Here is a 20,960-nt window from a genome sequence, read left to right on the forward strand (position 1 = left end):
TCTTCAGATTTAGCCATCCCAGATGCAGGAAGCCAGCCTCACTTAAAGGTCTCTATAACAATGTTCTCTTAGCCATCTTTTAACAGAGAGCTAACAGGGTGACTAGTTATTAGTAAACAACACCATCTCCTACTGTTCCTTGAGTATCGCTTCTTTGGTTGGCAACACCACGAGAAAGACACATAATTGATATAACAGAATCCTCTAAAATCTGCATCCCTAACCATAACACCATGATAGAATATCAAATTTTCACCTTTAACCTCTAAAAATACATACAAATAAACCCATTTATTTTTTAAAAAGTTATACTATACCTGTTACTTTATTAATTATTTATATTAATAAGTAATAAATAACTTGTATATTTTTATATTGATAAGTACATATTTAACACATATCTGCTTCCTCACATTTAATTTTTCATTTTGATGATTTTCTCGGGTGAACACTACTATAATTTCTTGAGCCAATCCTCTTTTATTGGAAGTATAATTGTTTTCAAGCTTTGACTATTCAAAGCAATATCTCAGTGAAAATCCCTTTGTAACTGTGTGCTATTATATTCAATGAATATATTCTTCCCCTCACCATGGCAAAACTACATAATATTCTGCCATCCTTTCTACCAAAGCTTGATTTCCACCAGATCTGTATCTAGGCAGCTAGGGAAGCTCATAACCACTCTGCTTCAGATGAAACCATGCAAATAGCCTGAGCAGCTTGGAGTTCCACATTGGATAAACTGGTTCCTCTGGTAACTAATCTTGAATTTCTAATGGGTCCTCTAGAACAGAGGGTACGGCAAAGCTGAATTCACATATCAGATTCAGTCTTAACAATATGAAACAATCAACAAGCAGAGAGGCAAAAATCTAATTGGAGTAATTTAACATACCTGCTGAAACTCTATTATCCAAGTTGCTAGAGTTGGGGCAGGTATTAGGGGTAGTGCTTACTGGACCTCAGAGTCACACTGGATCAGGCTGGTGCTTTTAGGGAATATTTTAGATGGTTTTCCAAGATGTGGCTAAAGCCACAAAACCAAAGCATTTTTTCAAAATTTTGGTGACATCTCCTTTATAATTGCAGGCGATTAAAAGACAATTAAACATATTAACATCTCCTTTGAGAGACATATTTGAACCAAACCCTCCCAACTCAAAGAAATATTGACATTGATGTTGTGTTTAAATAGAAATTCAAGTTTAGAAGTGATAAAAGTGTGACAATAGTCATCATCATCTTTCAAATACTCATTATATAGGACAAAAAAATTAAGATAGGACTGGTGGCCTCCACAAAGCAAACTGGAGAATGTACTAATATACTGGCAGGTGAGTAGAAATTCCTGGGATTTGGGGCACTGTGTATTCTTTCTAGCTCTTAGAACAACTTCCTTTAAAAAACCCTATACATCACCTCTGTTGTCTCTTAAGTATTATCACTTCTTCTTCTCTATTTTTTTTCTCTTTTTTTTGCAGTTGTTGGCCAGGGCCAGGGCTGGGTTTGAACCCACCACCTCCGGCATATGGGTCTGGCGCCCTACTCCTTTGAGCCACAGATGCTGCCCCTCTTCTCTATTTTCATTCCTTTTTATTTCAGTAACTGCCTACTCTTCACCTGATACAGTTGTCAATCATATGGTTCTTCCTCTTTCACCATAATCAAAGGCATGGCACCTAGGCTGTCCAATCAAAGTACCTCACAATCCTTGGCCCAGGAGTAGGTTCGTGACCCAAGCATAGCCAATGATAATCATTGATCACACATTAGTAGGAAGCTGAGAGAGAATTTCTCTCCTACAGATATCAGAAACTTACAGACTATTGAGCTGTCTGATGGCATCATAGTCATTGTATGGAAAAAACCTATTAAGATATTCAAGTTACTTTTTAATTACCTCATTTTGAGGTATTCTTATCTAAAAATCCTAGCATCATTTGACTTCTGCAAGCGGTTACCTGACTTCACAGAAAGGATTAATGTGGAACTGGAAAATTCACATGATTCAGTTATAAATTGCACATAATGTAAAAATTTGGTTCTGGATTGATTTGTACATTCTAGGATTGTGTTGAGGAATACATTCGACTTCATATTTACATTTATTTTTAGGGATTAACACTGACCAAAGTGAGAAAAACTAAATGCCTTCTTTGTTCTTCGCTCATTCTTTTATTAATTCAAATTACTACCTCACAAATTTTTTCCTTTCCTCAAACTCTTCAGTGTTACCTGTTCAATCGCATCATCTTTATTCAAATAGCAATCTCAAGTATTGCTTTTTTTCTACAAGGTTTTTTAAATAATTGTAATGGGGGAGGGAGAGTTGTGGTTAAGTGGCTGTAGAGTTTTAAGTTCTGCAAAATGAAAATGTTCTGGAGATGTTTCACAACAATGTGAACATACTCAGTGCTACGGAACTACATGTTTAAAAATGATTAAAATAGTAAATTTTATATTATGAATTTTACCACAATAAAAAATTTAATAGTATAAAATGATAAAATGTGTTTAAATACTCTATAGTATGTATTACAGGCTGAATTTACCTAAGGAAAAAAGATAAATTGTTGGGAAAACTTTCTGAAGAGCTCTTGGAAGGAAATCTGACCTCTCAGGACATTAGTGTTGTCTTAGGATCAAGACTTCCCAAAATCAGCAAAGCTATTTTGTGTAATAAATAGAGAAGGAGTTGGAGCTCCTCCCTGAAAGAAATCTGGGACAGAGATGTAAAACAGTTACAGGTTGATGATTTGACCCCTTTCATGACCACATGAAGTGTTTGGTGCCAGTAAATTCTTTACAGAGAAATTCACAAAGACATTTCATTACACGTCCTGGGTCAATGCTGCAGCTCGGAAGAGCACTTTAAAAAGCCACTGAGAATCAAAGTTGAAAAGGTTACAACTGATGTTTGCATTAAAATGGTTTAGAGAGCACTTTTCTATTCATAATCCAATTAGTCTCCACAGATACTGATAAAATGGATATTAGTTCCATTTTATAGGCAATTAAGTAAGGCCCAGAAGGCTGGGCATGTTATCCAAAATCATAAATTCAGGAAAGAATTAGCCTAGTCCTCTGCACAATGACCCCATACTTTTCCCACTTACATTTCCACATTGTCCTCCACCAACACTGTGGAAATCTGCCAACTTTCCTCAAAGTCTAAACCTGCCTCCCCTCCCTAGTGTGAACTAAAATAAAATCCTCAGCCCTGCACTGACTAAATGGATCCCCTCTCAGCAAAGTGGACCCCAGAGAAACCTTAAAGCTGAGTTCCCAGCCAAAATGGGAAGTTGGACACATCATTATACCTTCTCCCTTGATAATAGCCATCAGGCTTTTTTCCCTAAGAGCTAAATAGAACCCAATCTTGTGATCTAGAAAAGTAATTCCTCCCTAATAAAAAAGCCACCAGTCATTAAGTGAGTTCAGCCAGGACGTGAAGATTCACAGAGAGGGTTTTTGTGTCCTGGCTTCACCTTTTTGACACAAAAGGGGTGGCCAGTTCTAAACATGGACCCCACAAAAGGGCAAGAAGCTCACTCGAGTAGAAGCATTTCTGTTTTCATAAATATGTATGACTCCTTATGTAGCTTGTTAAATCTGTGTATTTGGCCATCCATATCAGTCAGGGGTCCTCAAACTTTTTAAACAGGGGGCCAGTTCACTGTCCCTCAGATCACTGGAGGGCCAGACTATAGTTTAAAAAAAAAAACTATGAACAAATTCCTATGCACACTGCATATACCTTATTTTGAAGTAAAAAAACAAAACAGGAACAAATACAATCACACCACTGCATGTGGCCCATGGGCTGTAGTTTGAGGACCCCTGGTAGATTCCTATTCCAATGGCCCCTGCTTCAAAACATGACTTCCTGGAATCTGACTGGGGCTCAGACCTCCAGCCTGTTGGAATGGCCATCCACAAGCTGCAGCACTTTATGAGAAATAAAGCTTGCCTTTCCAAATTTTGAAACTCATTATTTCTTTGGTTAACACTAGTGTCAGCTCAAACCTCACATCTCCACATATTCTCCAGTATACAAAATTTGGAGATTAATACAGAAATCATCTGAGACTGAGCTCTTTGAATGTAGCGATCAGACTAAGATTCTATCCATCTTTTAATCTTGACTATACATTGTTTCATTTTTAGACATTTTTATGACCTCTTATTCTAACCACATAGAATACGAAATGAATCATTTCATTTTCCACTTTTTTTTTTTTTTGGCCGAACACTACATATCTCTTGGAAAAAAATGAATCATTTCTTGATGGAATTGAGTGGATTCCAATTTATCACATTGTTTCCCTGATATTAGTAGGTTTTATAGCCCAGGACTTTATTTTACATATTATATTTTCTTTTGAAGACATTTTCTACCCTCACATCTTCTAAAAATAATGACATTGAGAAGAGCTGATTGATATGAAGCACATATCACAGACCACTGAAAATCTGTAGGGCCTTCAGTCACCTTCTTTATTATTCCTATAGTCTTAAGCCTGAAGTCCCTGAATGCATTATGTCACTTGAAAGACATACAAATATTCATTTTATTCTTTTTCTTTTCATGTAATTACTTAAATTAAAGACTTTTAAAACTTGATCTTCTAAAAAAAAAACTTGATCTTCTTTGAAAACTTTTTCACTGCCTTCAACAATCCAAAGTACTTGGCTTCTGATGTGTGTGGGTGGTTATATTTTCACTCTTTTACTTGGGTTATGAGAGAGATAACTTTTTGTTCTTCATTATACCAATTGTCAGAAATTAATCACAGAAATCTAGACAAGAAAAAGTAGAAGACTCAAGCAGGTATTTCCTTGAGACAAGAGTAGAAGGAATCAAGTTCTTGAATTCTAGACTTGTAATGCTAAACCAATCATTTCACTTCTCGAAGGCTCATTTACCTCACAATAAAAATAAAAAGCAGAATCATTTTCACAGCCACCTAAGGATTTGAAAAGACACCCCATAGAATGACGATGAGGACCTAAGCTAAAAATGATGTGTCTCCTCCATCCAGCTCTACCCAAAAGAACTGGTTGGCCTATGCTAGTATTAAATTGGATTTATGGACAAGATTTACTTTGACCACAAAAGTATCCCATGCCTAAAAATATTTGAAAACCACCGATCTACCATTCTTTTATAATTCAACATTCCTTGCCTCTGATCTTGCTCTAAAAAAAACTACTGGTCTAGGCTGTGTACAATGGCTCAGACCTGTAATTCCAGCACTTTGGGAGAAGATCAAGGCATGCAGATCACTTGAGGCCAGAAGTTTGAGACCAAACTGGGCAAGACCCCATCTCTACCAAAAAAGAAAGAAAGAAGAGAATGAAAAGAAAAGAAAGAAAACAAAAGAAAAATTAGCCAGGCATGATGCTGCATTCCTTTAATCCCAGCTACTCAGGAGGTTGGAGTAGGGGAACTGCTTGAGCCCAGGGAGGCTACACTGAGTTATGATCAAAGCACTGCACTCTAGCCTAGGTAACATAGGCAGACCATGCCCCACACACACACAAAAAAATAACTACTTGTCTAAATTTTCCCAATGAACTATTCGTAACCCTCAGGGCATGCCTACCACTGCACATTCATGATGGTCTTGTGGCTTTTCACACCAAGGATTTTTAATAGCATATAATAGAATAAGTTAGAAGCACTTTGACAGATGCTTTCGCATTCATGACCTCATATAACGGACACATATTTGCTGACATTTACCCGTTTGCCACCACTGAAGCTAGCTAGTATAGGAAATGCAATAGGAATATAAGGAGGCAATATGGCATGAGTAATTATATACAAATTTAAAGCAAGCCAATGCAGTCACTTCAAAGAGCTCAGGCTCTCGAAAAAGATGTGTGTGTTTCAGCGGTGCCTTTGGCTCAAAGGGGTAGGGCGCCAGCCCCATATGCCAGAGATGGCAGTTTCAAACCCAGCCCTGGCCAAAAAACGCAAAAAAAAAAAAAAAAAGTATGTGTTTTCCCATGCTGGTTCTGCCATTGATGAATGTAAATTGGGTAATTTCTTTAAGCTGTCAGGATCAGATTTTCACCTACAAAATGAAGAGAATACCTGTCTGTAAGATGATTCTTTGGATTAACAGGAACATTTCACATGTATTGAGGGTTTACAAGGTGCAAGGTACTCTTTAGTCTTTTATATGTATAATATAATTTAATTGTATGTTCAACGAGTTTATTATCGCCCTCAGTTTACATATAAAATAATAACTGAAGCACAAAGAAGCTTGTTCAAGGCCACAAAGCTGTTATGCACAGTAGCTAGGCTTTAAACCCGAAGAATCTAACTCTGGGGATCAACCATTGCACCATGAGGTAACGCACAGCCATCATCTGACACACTGTCCAGAACTGACTAGGCGCTCACTCATGACTAATTCCTTTCTCTCTGAGAATCATTCCACTCTCTTTTCTGTGTGGGTGGAGATGAAATAACAATACTACCAGCCACAAATAAGAGCTTAAGCTCATGTACACACTATCCATTCTGTAACAAAACAAAAATTAAGAAAATAAAGTGAGAAACTTACTGAAGGAGTGGGCTTTTGGCTGGACCTTGAAAACAAGATATGTTTGAAAAGACTGGACAAGTCAGCATTTCAGGAAAACAGACCCTAAGCAAAGGTGTGGAACTGCGGACAGACATGGCGATTAGGGGAAGGGAGGTATTATATTGGAGGCAGACACGATTGCTCTGAATCTTTACGGACATACTTGCCTTTGGGCAAATTAAACATATTTTTTAAATTGGATTTTCAGGAAAAAAATAGAAATGATCATTGAGCTTACGAAAGTATTTTGCTTCTCAGAAGAATTGGCTGAAGAGGTTATCTTGAAATAATGAGCTCCCTTCTGGAATTTAAAAGTGCTCCATTTTTCAGAAAATAAATTAACTTACCAGCTAATTCTAAATATATGATCATTCCTCAAGCAGTGGGATACATGGTTGTTCTGAAAGCAGAAACCTTTTCCTCCAAACCAAATATTTTATATCTCAATACCTATCACAGACAAGAAAAAGACAACTTTCCAGTAAGTCCTGGGTATCCCTGTGGAACTTAGATTAGCAAGCAGAAACCATTCTAGAAGTAACACTTACTTCCCTGATCATAAATTATTGCCAATTTTTTCTGTTTTCGAAAAAATGAAGTATCCAGCCAGCCTCTCTGGCTAATGTTGGTACCTTGGGCCCAGGTTTGATCTCAGACAGCAGTGACAGATGGTGGAAGGATAGCCCATAGACTCTGCCAACCTGAAGACTGGTGAAGTTAACGTAAGCCCATGCTTACGGAATGTTGCTTTGTTGAGTAGTATTTTACTTCCCTTCTCTATTTCCATTTTTTTGGTGTGTGATATGTTACTTTTCCACACTATTTCTTATATGTTAAAAAAAATGACATCCTGAGAATTATTTTACTGCCAGATTTCTTCATGAATGTGAGACAAAGCCTATTGGAGTTCTCTTTCTGCTCTTTTATTTATAAATACAGCTTTCTGTTTTTTTTTTAAGAAGCGTACCCCATCTAGGTTCTTTTGTAGCCTTCCATTATGTGCAGAATCACTCACCACATTGAAAGAATAAATAATTTAGCATTTCTACAACATATAACAAAATCAGGCATTTGAGAAATTCAGATCTGTCCAAATGCTAAATTATTAATAACTGATAACAGAAGAGGAGTGATTTTTGTTCCCTAACAGCAGATTCCGTAGAGCCTTATAGAAATGCTTCACTAATAATTCAAACTATCTAGTCCTAACAAGATGTCTACAAAACTAAAATGAAATGTGTAATCTTATCTACCTCTAATAAAAGAATGTAAGCCTATCCACATGTATTCTTTTTCCTTTTAATTATTTTTTTCAGCTTTTATTGAGGTACAATTGGCAAATAAAAATTATATATATTATATATACATATGTTTAAGGTACATGACATGATGTTTTGATATATCTGTACAATGTGAAATGATTACCACAAGGCAGTTAACATACTCATCACCTCACATAGTTACCTTTGGGTATGTTTGTGTGTGGTAAGAAAACTTTAAAATATACTCTATCGGAAAATCTCAAGAATATGCAACAGAATTATTAACTATGGTTACCATGCTGTTCATTAGATCTGCAGACTTATTCACCCCACCTAGCTGTAATTGTACCTTTGACCAACATGTCCTCATTCCTCCCTTATAACCACTATTACACTGTTTCTGTGAGTCTGAATTTTTAGATTCTACATGTAAGTGAGATTATGCAATATTGGTTTTTCTGTACCTTGCTTATTTCACTTAATATGTACTCCAGGTTCATCTATTATCATAAATGACAGAATTTGCTTCATTTTTTGATTATTATTTAATGACAAATGTAAATTATGTATATTTTTGGTGTACAGCACAATGTTTTAAAATATATATATTGTAGAAGGGCTAAATAAAATGAATTAATATGTGCCTTACCTCACAGACAGTAGAACCTCTGTAAGTTGACACCCAAGGGACTGTAACAAACTGGTCAACATATGGAGGTGTGGTGCTTGTCCAGTCTATGAAAGTTAGGTCAACTTAAGAAGGTGGTCAATCTAGGGAGGTGTTCAACTGTGCAGTACTACCATACTTATTTTCATGATGAAAATACTGAAAATGTATTCCCTTAGCAATTATAAATTTATTGGTTCAGCTCACATGATTCTAATTGAAAAAGTAAAGTTAAGCAAACTTTCCCTGGCTGCACCCATATCAGCTACAGACAAGAGTACGGCATTCAATGGAAATATTAAATAAGTGGGATAAAGACCCTGAAGTATTTCTTTAAGAATTTCAACAGGAGCTGAAACATGGCTTTAGGAGTATGATCCTGAAAACAAAGTGTGGGCAACACAGTGGGTACCAGGACAGGGAAGTGTCCAGTTAAAGCAGGTGTGGGCTGTCGGGGCTGTCACACCAAAGGCCACGGTGACAGTTATAGGATGCTCAGGGCATTTTGCTTGTTGACTTTCTGGAGAGCAAATAATAATAATTATTATTATTTATTATGAAGGTGTTTGAGAAAATTAGTCAAAGCTTTAGCAAAAAAACTTTTTAAAGAACACCAAAACCCAGGCAATCTTCACTAGGGAGTCTCTCTCCACTATGACAATGCTCCTATTCATCCCTCTCTCAAACAAGGGCACTTTTGCATGAGTTTTATTGATAATTCATTAGGCATTCGCCTTTAAGTTCTTATTTGGCTTTTTCTGACTTCTTTTTGTTTCCTAATCTTTAAAAAAAGTCTTTAAAAGATGCCCATTTTTCTTCAGTTAATAACGTAAAAAGACTGCACTGACATGGCTAAATCCCCAGCATTCTCAGATTTTAGGGGCAGACTTAATGACTGATATCATTACTTACAAAAATGTCTTGAACTTGAACTTGATAGAGCTTCTGCCAAGAAATGAAGTTTACATTTTTATCTTTACCTTTTTTTTTTCTTTTTTTTTTTTTTTTTTTTATTGTTGGGGATTCATTGAGGGTACAATAAGCCAGGTTACACTGATTGCAATTGTTAGGTAAAGTCCCTCTTGCAATCATGTCTTGCCCCCATAAAGTGTGACACACACCAAGGCCCCACCCACCTCCCTCCTTCCCTCTTTCTGTTTCCCCCCCCATAACCATAATTGTCATTAATTGTCCTCATATCAAAATTGAGTACATAGGATTCATGCTTCTCCATTCTTGTGATGCTTTACTAAGAATAATATCTTCCACGTCCATCCAGGTTAATACGAAGGATGTAAAGTCTCCATTTTTTTTAATGGCTGAATAGTATTCCATGGTATACATAAACCACAGCTTGTTAATCCATTCCTGGGTTGGTGGGCATTTAGGCTGTTTCCACATTTTGGCGATTGTAAATTGAGCTGCAATAAACAGTCTAGTACAAGTGTCCTTATGATAAAAGGATTTTTTTCCTTCTGGGTAGATGCCCAGTAATGGGATTGCAGGATCATATGGGAGGTCTAGCTTGAGTGCTTTGAGGATTCTCCATACTTCCTTCCAGAAAGGTTGTACTAGTTTGCAGTCCCACCAGCAGTGTAAAAGTGTTCCCTTCTCTCCACATCCACGCCAGCATCTGCAGTTTTGAGATTTTGTGATGTGGGCCATTCTCACTGGGGTTAGATGATATCTCAGGGTTGTTTTGATTTGCATTTCTCTAATATATAGAGATGATGAACATTTTTTCATGTGTTTGTTAGCCATTCGTCTGTCGTCTTTAGAGAAAGTTCTATTCATGTCTCTTGCCCATTGATATAAGGGATTGTTGGCTTTTTTCATGTGGATTAATTTGAGTTCTCTATAGATCCTAGTTATCAAGCTTTTGTCTGATTGAAAATATGCAAATATCCTTTCCCATTGTGTAGGTTGTCTTTTTGCTTTGGTTATTGTCTCCTTAGCTGTACAGAAGCTTTTTAGTTTAATGAAGTCCCATTTGTTTATTTTTGTTGTTGTTGCAATTGCCATGGCAGTCTTCTTCATGAAGTCTTTCCCCAGGCCAATATCTTCCAGTGTTTTTCCTATGCTTTCTTGGAGGGTTTTTATTGTTTCATGCCTTAAGTTTAAGTCCTTTATCCATCTTGAATCAATTTTTGTGAGTGGGGAAAGGTGTGGGTCCAGTTTCAGTCTTTTACATGTAGACATCCAGTTCTCCCAACACCATTTATTGAATAGGGAGTCTTTCCCCCAAGGTAAGTTCTTGTTTGCTTTATCAAAGATTAGGTGGTTGTAAGATGTTAGTTTCATTTCTTGGTTTTCCATTCGATTCCAAGTGTCTATGTCTCTGTTTTTGTGCCAGTACCATGCTGTCTTGAGCACTATGGCTTTGTAGTACAGACGAAAATCTGGTATGCTGATGCCCCCAGCTTTATTTTTATTACAGAGAACTGCCTTAGCTATACGGCGTTTTTTCCAGTTCCATACAAAACGCAGAATCATTTTTTCCCAAATCTTGAAAGTATGATGTTGGTATTTTGATAGGAACGGCATTGAATAGGTAGATTGCTTTGGGAAGTATGGACATTTTAACAATGTTGATTCTTCCCATCCATGAGCATGGTAAGTTCTTCCATTTGTTAATATCCTCTGCTATTTCCTTTCTGAGGATTTCATAGTTTTCTTTATACAGGTCCTTCACCTCCTTCGTTAGGTATATTCCTAGGTATTTGATTTTCTTTGAGACTATGGTGAAGGGAGTTGTGTCCTTAATTAGCTTCTCATCTTGACTGTTATTGGTGTACACAAAGGCTACTGACTTGTGGACATTGATTTTATATCCTGAAACATTACTGTATTTTTTGATGACTTCTAGGAGTCTTGTGGTTGAGTCTTTGGGGTTCTCTAAGTATAAGATCATGTCGTCAGCAAAGAGGGACAGTTTGACCTCCTCTGCTCCCATTTGGATTCCCTTTATTTCCTTGTCTTGCCTAATTGTATTGGCTAGAACTTCCAGCACTATGTTGAATAGTAAAGGTGACAGAGGACAACCTTGTCTGGTTCCAGTTCTAAGAGGAAAAGCTTTCAGTTTTACTCCATTCAGTAAAATATTGGCTGTGGGTTTGTCATAGATAGCTTCAATCAGTTTTAGAAATGTGCCACCTATGCCTATACTCTTCAGTGTTCTAATTAGAAAAGGATGCTGGATTTTATCAAATGCTTTTTCTGCATCTATTGAGAGGATCATGTGATCTTTATTTTTGCCTCTGTTAATATGGTGGATAACGTTTATAGAGTTGCGTATGTTAAACCAGCCTTGCATCCCTGGGATGAAGCCTACTTGATCATGATGAATGACTTTTTTGATGATAAGCTGTAATCTATTGGCTAGGATTTTGTTGAGAATTTTTGCGTCTATGTTCATGAGTGAGATTGGTCTGAAATTCTCCTTTTTGTTTGGGTCTTTTCCTGGTTTTGGTATCAGGGTGATGTTTGCTTCATAGAATGTGTTGGGGAAGATTCCTTCTTCCTCAATTTTTTGGAATAATTTCTGCAGTACAGGAATAAGCTCTTCCTTGAAGGTTTGATAGAATTCTGGAGTGAAGCCATCTGGACCAGGGCATTTTTTGGTTGGAAGCTTTTTTATTGTTTCTTTGATCTCAGTGCTTGAAATTGGTCTGTTCAGGAGCTCTATTTCTTCCTGGCTGAGTCTAGGGAGAGGGTGTGATTCCAAATATTGATCCATTTCTTTCACATTGTCAAATTCCTGGGCATAGATTTTCTGGTAGTATTCAGAGATGATCTCTTGTATCTCTGTGGGATCAGTTGTTATTTCCCCTTTATCATTTCTGATTGAGGTTACTAGAGATTTTACTTTTCTATTCCTTGTTAGTCTGGCCAATGGTTTATCTATTTTATTTATTTTTTCAAAAAACCAACTCCTTGTTTCATTAATTTTCTGAATGATTCTTTTGTTTTCAATATCATTGATCTCTGATTTGATTTTGGATATTTCTTTTCTTCTACTGAGTTTAGGCTTAGATTGTTCTTCTTTTTCCAATTCCATAAGATCTCTTGTGAGATTGTTGATGTGCTCTCTTTCAGTTTTTCGAATGTAGGCATCTAAAGTGATGAATTTTCCTCTCAAAACTGCTTTTGCAGTATCCCACAGGTTTTGGTAGCTTGTGTCTTCATTGTTGTTATGCTCAAGGAAGTTAATGATTTCCTGTTTTATTTCTTCCTTCACCCATCTGTTATTCAACAGAAGATTGTTTAGTTTCCATGCCTTTGGATGGGGTCGAGCATTTTTGTTAGAGTTGAGTTCCACCTTTAGTGCCTTATGGTCTGAGAAGATACAAGGTAAAATTTCAATTCTTTTGATTCTGTTGATATTTGTTTTGTGTCCCAGGATATGATCAATTTTGGAGAATGTTCCGTGGGGTGATGAGAAGAATGTATATTCTTTATCTTTGGGGTGGAGGGTTCTATATGCGTCTATCAAGCACAGTTGTTCTAGAGTCTCATTTAAGTCTCTTATATCCTTGTTTAATTTCTGTTTAGAGGATCTGTCCAGCTCTGTAAGAGGAGTGTTAAAGTCCCCTGTTATTATGGTATTATCAGATATCATATTGCTCAGACTGAGTAAGGTCTGCTTCAAGAATCTGGGAGCATTTAAATTGGGTGCATAAATATTTAGAATTGAAATGTCTTCTTGTTGTATTTTTCCCTTGACCAATATAAAGTGACCATCTTTGTCTTTTTTGACTTTAGTTGCTTTAAATCCACATGTGTCTGAAAATAAGATTGCAACTCCTCTTTTCTTCTGAATTCCATTTGCCTGAAAAATTGTCTTCCAACCCTTGACTCGGAGCTTTAATTTGCCTTTTGAAGCCAGGTGTGTTTCTTGCAGACAGCAAATGGATGGCTTGTGTTTTTTAATCCAGTCAACCAATCTATGTCTCTTCAGTGGGGAATTCAAGCCATTAACATTTATTGAGATAATTGACAAGTGTGGTAGTATTCTATTCGTCTTATTTTGTGAGAGTCCATTGCTTAGTTTTATCTTTTGCATCAGTGTGGAGGTTAGGTTCTGTCCTTTAATCTCTGAGTTCTTACTTTGCTGCTGATCCATTGTGGTGGTCAGTGTGCAGAACAGGTTGAAGTATTTCCTGTAGAGCTGGTCTTGTTGTGGCGAATTTCCTCAATGTTTGTATATCCGTAAATGATTTGATTTCTCCGTCAATTTTGAAGCTTAGCTTAGCAGGGTACAGAATTCTGGGCTGAAAATTGTTCTGTTTAAGTAGATTAAAGGTAGATGACCATTGTCTTCTTGCTTGGAAAGTTTCATTAGAGAAGTCTGCGGTCAATCTGATGGATTTGCCCCTGTAGGTCAACTGGCGCTTACTCCTGGCAGCTTGCAGAATCTTTTCTTTGGTCTTGACTTTGGAGAGGTTCATCACAATGTGTCTTGGAGAAGCTCGGTTAGAGTTGAGGCGACCTGGGGTCTGATATCCCTCTGAAAGCAGTGTGTCAGTATCTTTGGTGATATTTGGGAAATTTTCTTTTATAATATTCTCTAGTATGGCTTCCATTCCTCTGGGGCATTCTTCTTCCCCTTCTGGAATTCCTATAACTCGTATGTTGGAACGCTTCATAAAGTCCCATAATTCTGACAGTGAACGTTCTGCTTTCTCTCTCTTCTTTTCTGCCTCTTTTACTATCTGAGTTATCTCAAAAACTTTGTCTTCTACCTCTGAAATTCTTTCTTCTGCATGGTCTAACCTGTTGCTGATACTTTCCATTGCATCTTTAAGTTCCCTGATTGACTGTTTCATTTCCTTCAGCTCTGCTATATCCTTTTTATATTCTTCATATCGTTCATCTCTTATTTGATTCTGTTTTTGAATTTCCTTTTGGTTATTTTCCACTTTATTAACAGTTTCCTTCATTGTTTCCATCATTTCCTTCATTGTTTTCAACATGTGTATTCTAAATTCCCTTTCTGTCATTCCTAACATTTCTGTATAGGTGGAATCCTCTGCAGTAGCTACCTCATGGTCCCTTGGCGGGGTAGTTCTGGACTGGTTCTTCATGTTGCCTGGAGTTTTCTGCTGATTCTTCCTCATGGGTGATTTCTTTTATCTGTTTACTTGCCCTAATTTTCCTTTCAATTCCTCTTGCTCTTTAAGTTCTTGTGCCTGTGGACTAAGGGTTACAGGACCAGAAGGGTGAGAAGGTTTAAGAGCAAAAAAGCGATGAAAGAAATGAGGACCGAGTGATAAGAAAAAAAAGAAAAATAGAGAAAGGAGAGTGGTTGGGTGAAAGGAATATTGACAAAAAGAAGAGAGGCACAGAAAGAGGGAGACAGAGCAATATAGGTGTACAGTAGGGTACTTTGATACAACCTTAAAAAAAAAAAAAACCACCTTCTGGGAGTGCCAAGTGGGGTGGTTCCCTTGAGGTCAGCAGCTCTTTGCTAACCTGATCAGACGCAGTACCCCACCTCCACCAAGTAGAGAGGAAAGACAAAAATGCTATAAATCAAACCAAAACAAGCAAACAGAAAACTTTACGGGATAAAACTGGCTGGAAAAACCAAATAATAGTGGTAGAAACACTAACAAAAATGAAGTTCTGATTACTGAAATAGGCAGCAATGGGAAATTATAATTAAACTAGAAAAATTGAGAAAGAAAAAGGATCTGTATGGAAAAGGTTGAACTTAAAAAACAAAACAACAATCTAGAACGTCAAAATAAACAAAAAAAACAACCAAACCAAAAAAAAAACCAAACAAACAAACAAAAAAAAACACACACGCAACCAAAAACAAAGCAGTATGTATATGGAGTTGAATATTGTCTGGGCAACACGTGGTCTTCTGGGGTATGAGATGTTAATCACAGTTCTGATATGACTGGAGGCTGCTAGTTTCTCGAACCCCAGCAGGTAGACACCCTAAATCTCTCTTCAGCCCACTTAAAAGGCACTTTGAACTTGTTCACTTACTGAGCAGAAGCTTTCTCAGGGAAGTGCTTGTTGCTGGAATCACTGCTGAAGTGGCTATCCACTTACCCTGTGTGTCAAAACTGGTCTCCCTCTGCCCCCGAGGGTTAGGGCTGCAAGGCGGCTCAGACCCCGCCCTTAGGCTACTTGGTCGCTGGGTTACCAGCTCCCACCCAATTCCAGCTCTGCGACCCTGAGGGCAGAGCTTGCCAGGGCAGATCGCTCACAATGTCTGCCTGTGACCCAGAGCCAAACTCTATTAGCTCCGTCTGGCTCAGCGGCTCAGACTGGGGCCCTAGACAAAGGCCAGAGTTCTCCGCACTCCTGCTCAGGCTCTCCCCAAGGCAGTTCAGCTGAGTGCCAAGTCCAAAGACACCAAAACAGTTCACAGGTAAGGCCTTTCTGGTTTGCAGTCTCGCTGCTACTGAACTTACAGTTGCGGGCGGGTTTAGGCGGATTGAACACACGCGACCACTTGCCGGTTTTCCACTGTTTTAGTCCTCCTCTTGGGGTCCAGAAGTCTCTTGCTGACTCCCTGTATCCTGTCAGGGGTGATGATAGGCAGATCCCACCAGCCAGAGATGCCTGGAGTCCTATATCCCCAGACTCACGGTGCCCAGATGCAAGGAAGCTGTTACTCGGCTGCCATCTTGCTCCACCCTCTATCTTTACCTTTTGATTCCACTTTTCCATGAACATTTCCCCTTGCATTTTAGAAATTAACCCCTTATCAGATGAGTGCTCTGAATATGTTCTTCCATTCTGTGTGTTGTCTCTTTGTTCATTTCTTCCTTTGCTTTTCAGTCTGATGGAGTCCCACTTGTCTATTTTTGCTTCTGTTGCCTGTACTTTGGGGGTCATATTCACAAAATCACTGCTCAAGCCAAAGTCAAGAACCATTTTCCCTATATTTTGTTCTGGTAGATTTACAGTTTCAAGTCTTACATTTAAGTCTTTAATCCAGCTTGAGTTCATTTGTGTATATGGTATGAGACGAGTATCTAATTCCATTTTTGCACAGATGATATCTATTTTCCCAACACCATTTATTAAAAAAACTACTCTTTCTCCATTGCAAACTCTTGGCAACTTTGTAAAAGATGAATTGACTTTTGTTTGAGCACAGTGGTTTGTGCCTATAAAGCCAGCACTTTGGCAGCCTGAGGCAGGAAGATTGCTTGAGGTCAAGAGCACCAGACTAGCCTACAAATTCTAAGAAAAATTAGCAGAATTTGGTGTTTGTGCCTTTTAGCCCCAGCTGCTCAAAAGGCTGAGGTAGGAGGATCACTTGAGCCCAGAAGTTCAAAGTTGCAGTAAGCTATGATTATACCACTGTACTCCAGCCCCATGCTACGGAGCAAGACCCTGTCTCACAAAAAAAAAAAAAATGAAATGACTATAAACATGTGTACCTATTTCTGGGCTGTCTGCTCTGTTCCACTCATCTATATGTCTGTGTTTATTCCCGATCACTATAGCTTAGTAGTATATTTTGAAATCAGGTAGCATGATGTCTTCACCTTTGTTCTTTTTGCTCAAGATCGTTTTGGCTACTTGGGGTCTTTTGTGATTCTATATAAACTTTAAGATTGCTTTTTCTAATTCTGTGGATAAAAGAAAGTCATTGGAATTTTGATAGGAATCTCAATGAACCTGTAGGTTGCTTTGGGTTGTGCAGACATTTTAAAAATATTAATCCTTTTGGGCGGCACCTTTGGCTCTAAGGAGTAGGATGACAGCCCCATATGCTGGAGGTGGCAGGTTCAAACCTAGCCCCGGCCAAAAACTGCAAAAAAACAAAACAAACAAACAAACTATATATATATATATATATATATATATATCCTTTCAATCAATCCCCAAATACAGATATCTTTTCCATTCCCCAAATATAGATCTCTTTTCCATTCCCCAAATACGGATATCTTTTCCATTTATTTGCATCTTCTTAAGGTCCTTTCATCAAAGTTTTAAAGTTTTCAGTGTACAGATCTTTCACTTTGGGGCTAAATTTATTCTTAAATATTTTTTGTGAAACTATTATAAATGGAATTGCATTCTTAATTTGTTTCTGATAATTAGTTGTTAGTGTTTAGAAAACAATTGATTTTGTATCCTGCAATTTTACCGTATTTGTTCTTCAGTTCTAACAAACAAAAGTCTCTTATACATAAAATCTCATCATGTACATACAGAGACAATGTTCTTTCTTCCTTTCTAGTTTGGATATCTTTTATTTATTTTTCTTGGCAAATTGCACAGGCTAGGGCTTTTGGTACTATACTGAATACAAGTGACAAGAATGGGAATCCTAATCACGTTTCTGGTCTAACAGGACAACCTAAAGCCATTAAAGACAGATGTTAGCTGCAGGCTAGTCATCATTAAATTTGTTAGCTGTGTTATCACACTTGGTTCTCATTTCATTGAGATACATTCAATACCTAATTTATACCTAAGTATTGAGAGTTTTTATCATGAAAATATGTTAAATTTTGTCAAATGCTATTTTTGCATCTATTAACAATCACAGGACTTTTAATCCTTTGTTCTACTGAAGTAGTGTATTACATTGATTTGTGTATGTTGAACCATTCTTGCATCCCAAGAGTAAATATCATCTAATCACAGCTTATCATCCTTTTAATGTGCTACTGAAGTTGGTTTGCTATTTATAGCATTTTATTCAGAATTCTTGCATCTTTAATTATTAGAAATGTTGGCTTGAAACTTTCTTTTCTCATAGTGTCTTCATCTGGCTTTGGTACCAGAGTAATGCTTTTTCAGAAAATGAGTTTGAAAGTGTTTCCTTATTTTCACATTTTTGGAGCCATTTGATAAAAATTTATTTACATTAGTTCTTCACTGTAAGGAAGAACTCTTCAGAAAAACTATCAGGTCTTGGGCTTTTCTTTGTTGGGATATTATTCGCATTACTCGTTATAGGTCTGTTCAGATTTTGTATGTTCTCATGATCAGTCTTAGTAGATGGCACATTTCCAGGAATTTATCCATTTATTCTATGTTACCCATTTTGTGGCAAAGAACTATTCATAAGTACTTTCTTGTGATCCTTTGTATTTTTTTAGTACCAATTATAATGTCTCCTCTTTCATTTTTTACTTTAAGTTTTCTCTTTTTTCTTAGTTTAGCTAAAAATTTATCAACATTGTTTATCTTTTTAAAAAAACCATCTAAGTTTCATTGATATGTCTATTCTATGCTTTTCCTAGACTCTATTTTATTTATTTCTGTATTGCGCTTTATTATTTATGTCCTTCTACTGACTTTAGACTCCCTATTCTAGTTCCTTGAGGTATAAAGCTGAGCTATTTATTTGGAATTGCTTTTGCTGTATCTCATAAATTTTTGTCGGTTCTGTTTCCATTTCTGTTTCTGTCATGTAGGGTTCTCCAGACAAAAGGAACTAATAGATTAAACATAGATAATATATGATGGAATTTATTCAGAGAATTAACTCTTATGCTAATGGAAGCCAGAATGGCCAAAAAATGCCATCTGGTGGGTGGAGACAAAGGAAAGCTGGTGGGGTAGTTCAGTCTGAGTTTGAAGATCTGGTGGGCAGTGCGGAGGGCACTGATTTAAGTCCACAGTCTGTAGGCCCAAGAACCCCTAGGTCTAATATCGAAGGGCAAGAGAAGATGATATCCCAGCTCTAGAAGAGAAAGCAAATTTGCTCTTCTTTAACTTCTTCCAGGTAGACCATCAATGGATTAAAGTAACGGTGGCCCACAATGGTGACAGCAAATCTTATTACCTAGGTCTACTGATTCAAATGCTTATCTCTCCTGGAAACATCCTCACACACATATAAATCAAATTTTAATCCCCTGAAGTTGATACTTAAAATTAATCATCACATTCCAAAACATATTTTATTGCCTTTTTAATGTCTTCTTTCACCCATTTTATTTTAGCAGTATGCTTTTGGTTTTCACATATTTGTAAATTTTCCCATTTTTTTCCACTATTCAATTTTAGTTTCATAGTGACCATAGTGTTATGGCCAGAGAACATATTGATATAATTTCAGTCTTCTGAAATTTGTTATTTTTCTCATGATGTAACACAGGATATGTCCTGGAGAATGTTTTCTGTGTACTTGAAAAGATTCCTTTTTTTCTTTCTTCTTGCTGCCTTCCATTATAATTTGATAAGTTTTTATAATGTGCTTTGATTTATTTTATATTCTCTTTCATGTACTTACTATATTTTTTCTTTACCATGAGAATTACAAAAATTATCTTATAGGTAAGAGCTGCGCGAGATCAGCTATTGGCGCCCAGACCTACATAAGAGCTGTGCATGATCAGCTATGGGTGCACGGACCTCTGTAAGAGTTGTGCACAATCAGTGATCAGTGCCCAGACCTCCATAAGAGCTGCGCCACAATCAGCAATCTGCCCCTGCCCAGACCCTGGTAAGAGCTGCACCCGCTGGGCCTCCACACACCCTGATCAGGAACTCCTGGAGCCGTGCAACTCCATGTCCTCCTTCCTGTACCCTCCCTGCCTCCACATCTTCCTGATATCTGGCCAGGGACTCTAGTAGCCGCATGCCCTCTGGAGCCCTCCTGCCTCTGTGCAGAGCCCTTCTCCTGGCCAGAGACTGCTGGAGCCTTGGGCTCTCTGAGCCAAAGCCACTAGGCACCAAGCACTCCCAGAAACGTGTGCAACCCCCTCTCCCACCCACCCTGTTGCTGGATCCTGGTGTGTCACACTCTGGAGCTGCTCCCACAACCAGAACTCCCTGGCTTGGGCAGCCCCAGAGGAGCTACACAGGGTCACTCTCTATAAATATCCAGCAACAATAGAGTGATCCTGCTGGAGTCTAATCTTGGAAAGGCACCTCCCCAACTCGGAGGACAGTTAGAGGCAATGGTGAAAAGACAATCATGAGGCAAAATCAATGGATAAACTCTGGCAATATGAATGATCAGAGTAGATCAACTCCCCCAAGGATCAATAGGGCAGACACAGCACAAGATCCCATGCACAAACAAATAGCTAACATGTCAGAAATCGAATCCAGAATCTGGATAGCAAATAAAATCAAACTAGAATCCAAGCAGTAACCCAAAAGATACCTCAAGAATTAAACAAATTCAAAGACCAAATGACCAAAGATTTTTGACACATTGAGACAAGAAGTTGCAGCCCTCAAAGATCTGAGAAACACAGTAAAATCCCTCAAAAACAGAATGGACCAAGCAGAAGAAAGGATTTCTGACATTGAAGACAAATCTTTTGAACGCTCCCAAACTCTCAAAGAGGAAGAGAAATGGAGGGCAAAAACAGATCACTCTCTCAGAGAGCTCTGGGATAATTCAAAGAAAATCAATATTCGTCTTATAGGGATCCCCAAAAGGGAGGAAGTGGCTTCACAAGGCACAGAGTCTCTTCTCCATGAGAT

This window comes from Nycticebus coucang, chromosome 6 (assembly GCF_027406575.1).
Source record: "Nycticebus coucang isolate mNycCou1 chromosome 6, mNycCou1.pri, whole genome shotgun sequence".
NCBI classification, from domain to species: domain Eukaryota; kingdom Metazoa; phylum Chordata; class Mammalia; order Primates; family Lorisidae; genus Nycticebus; species Nycticebus coucang.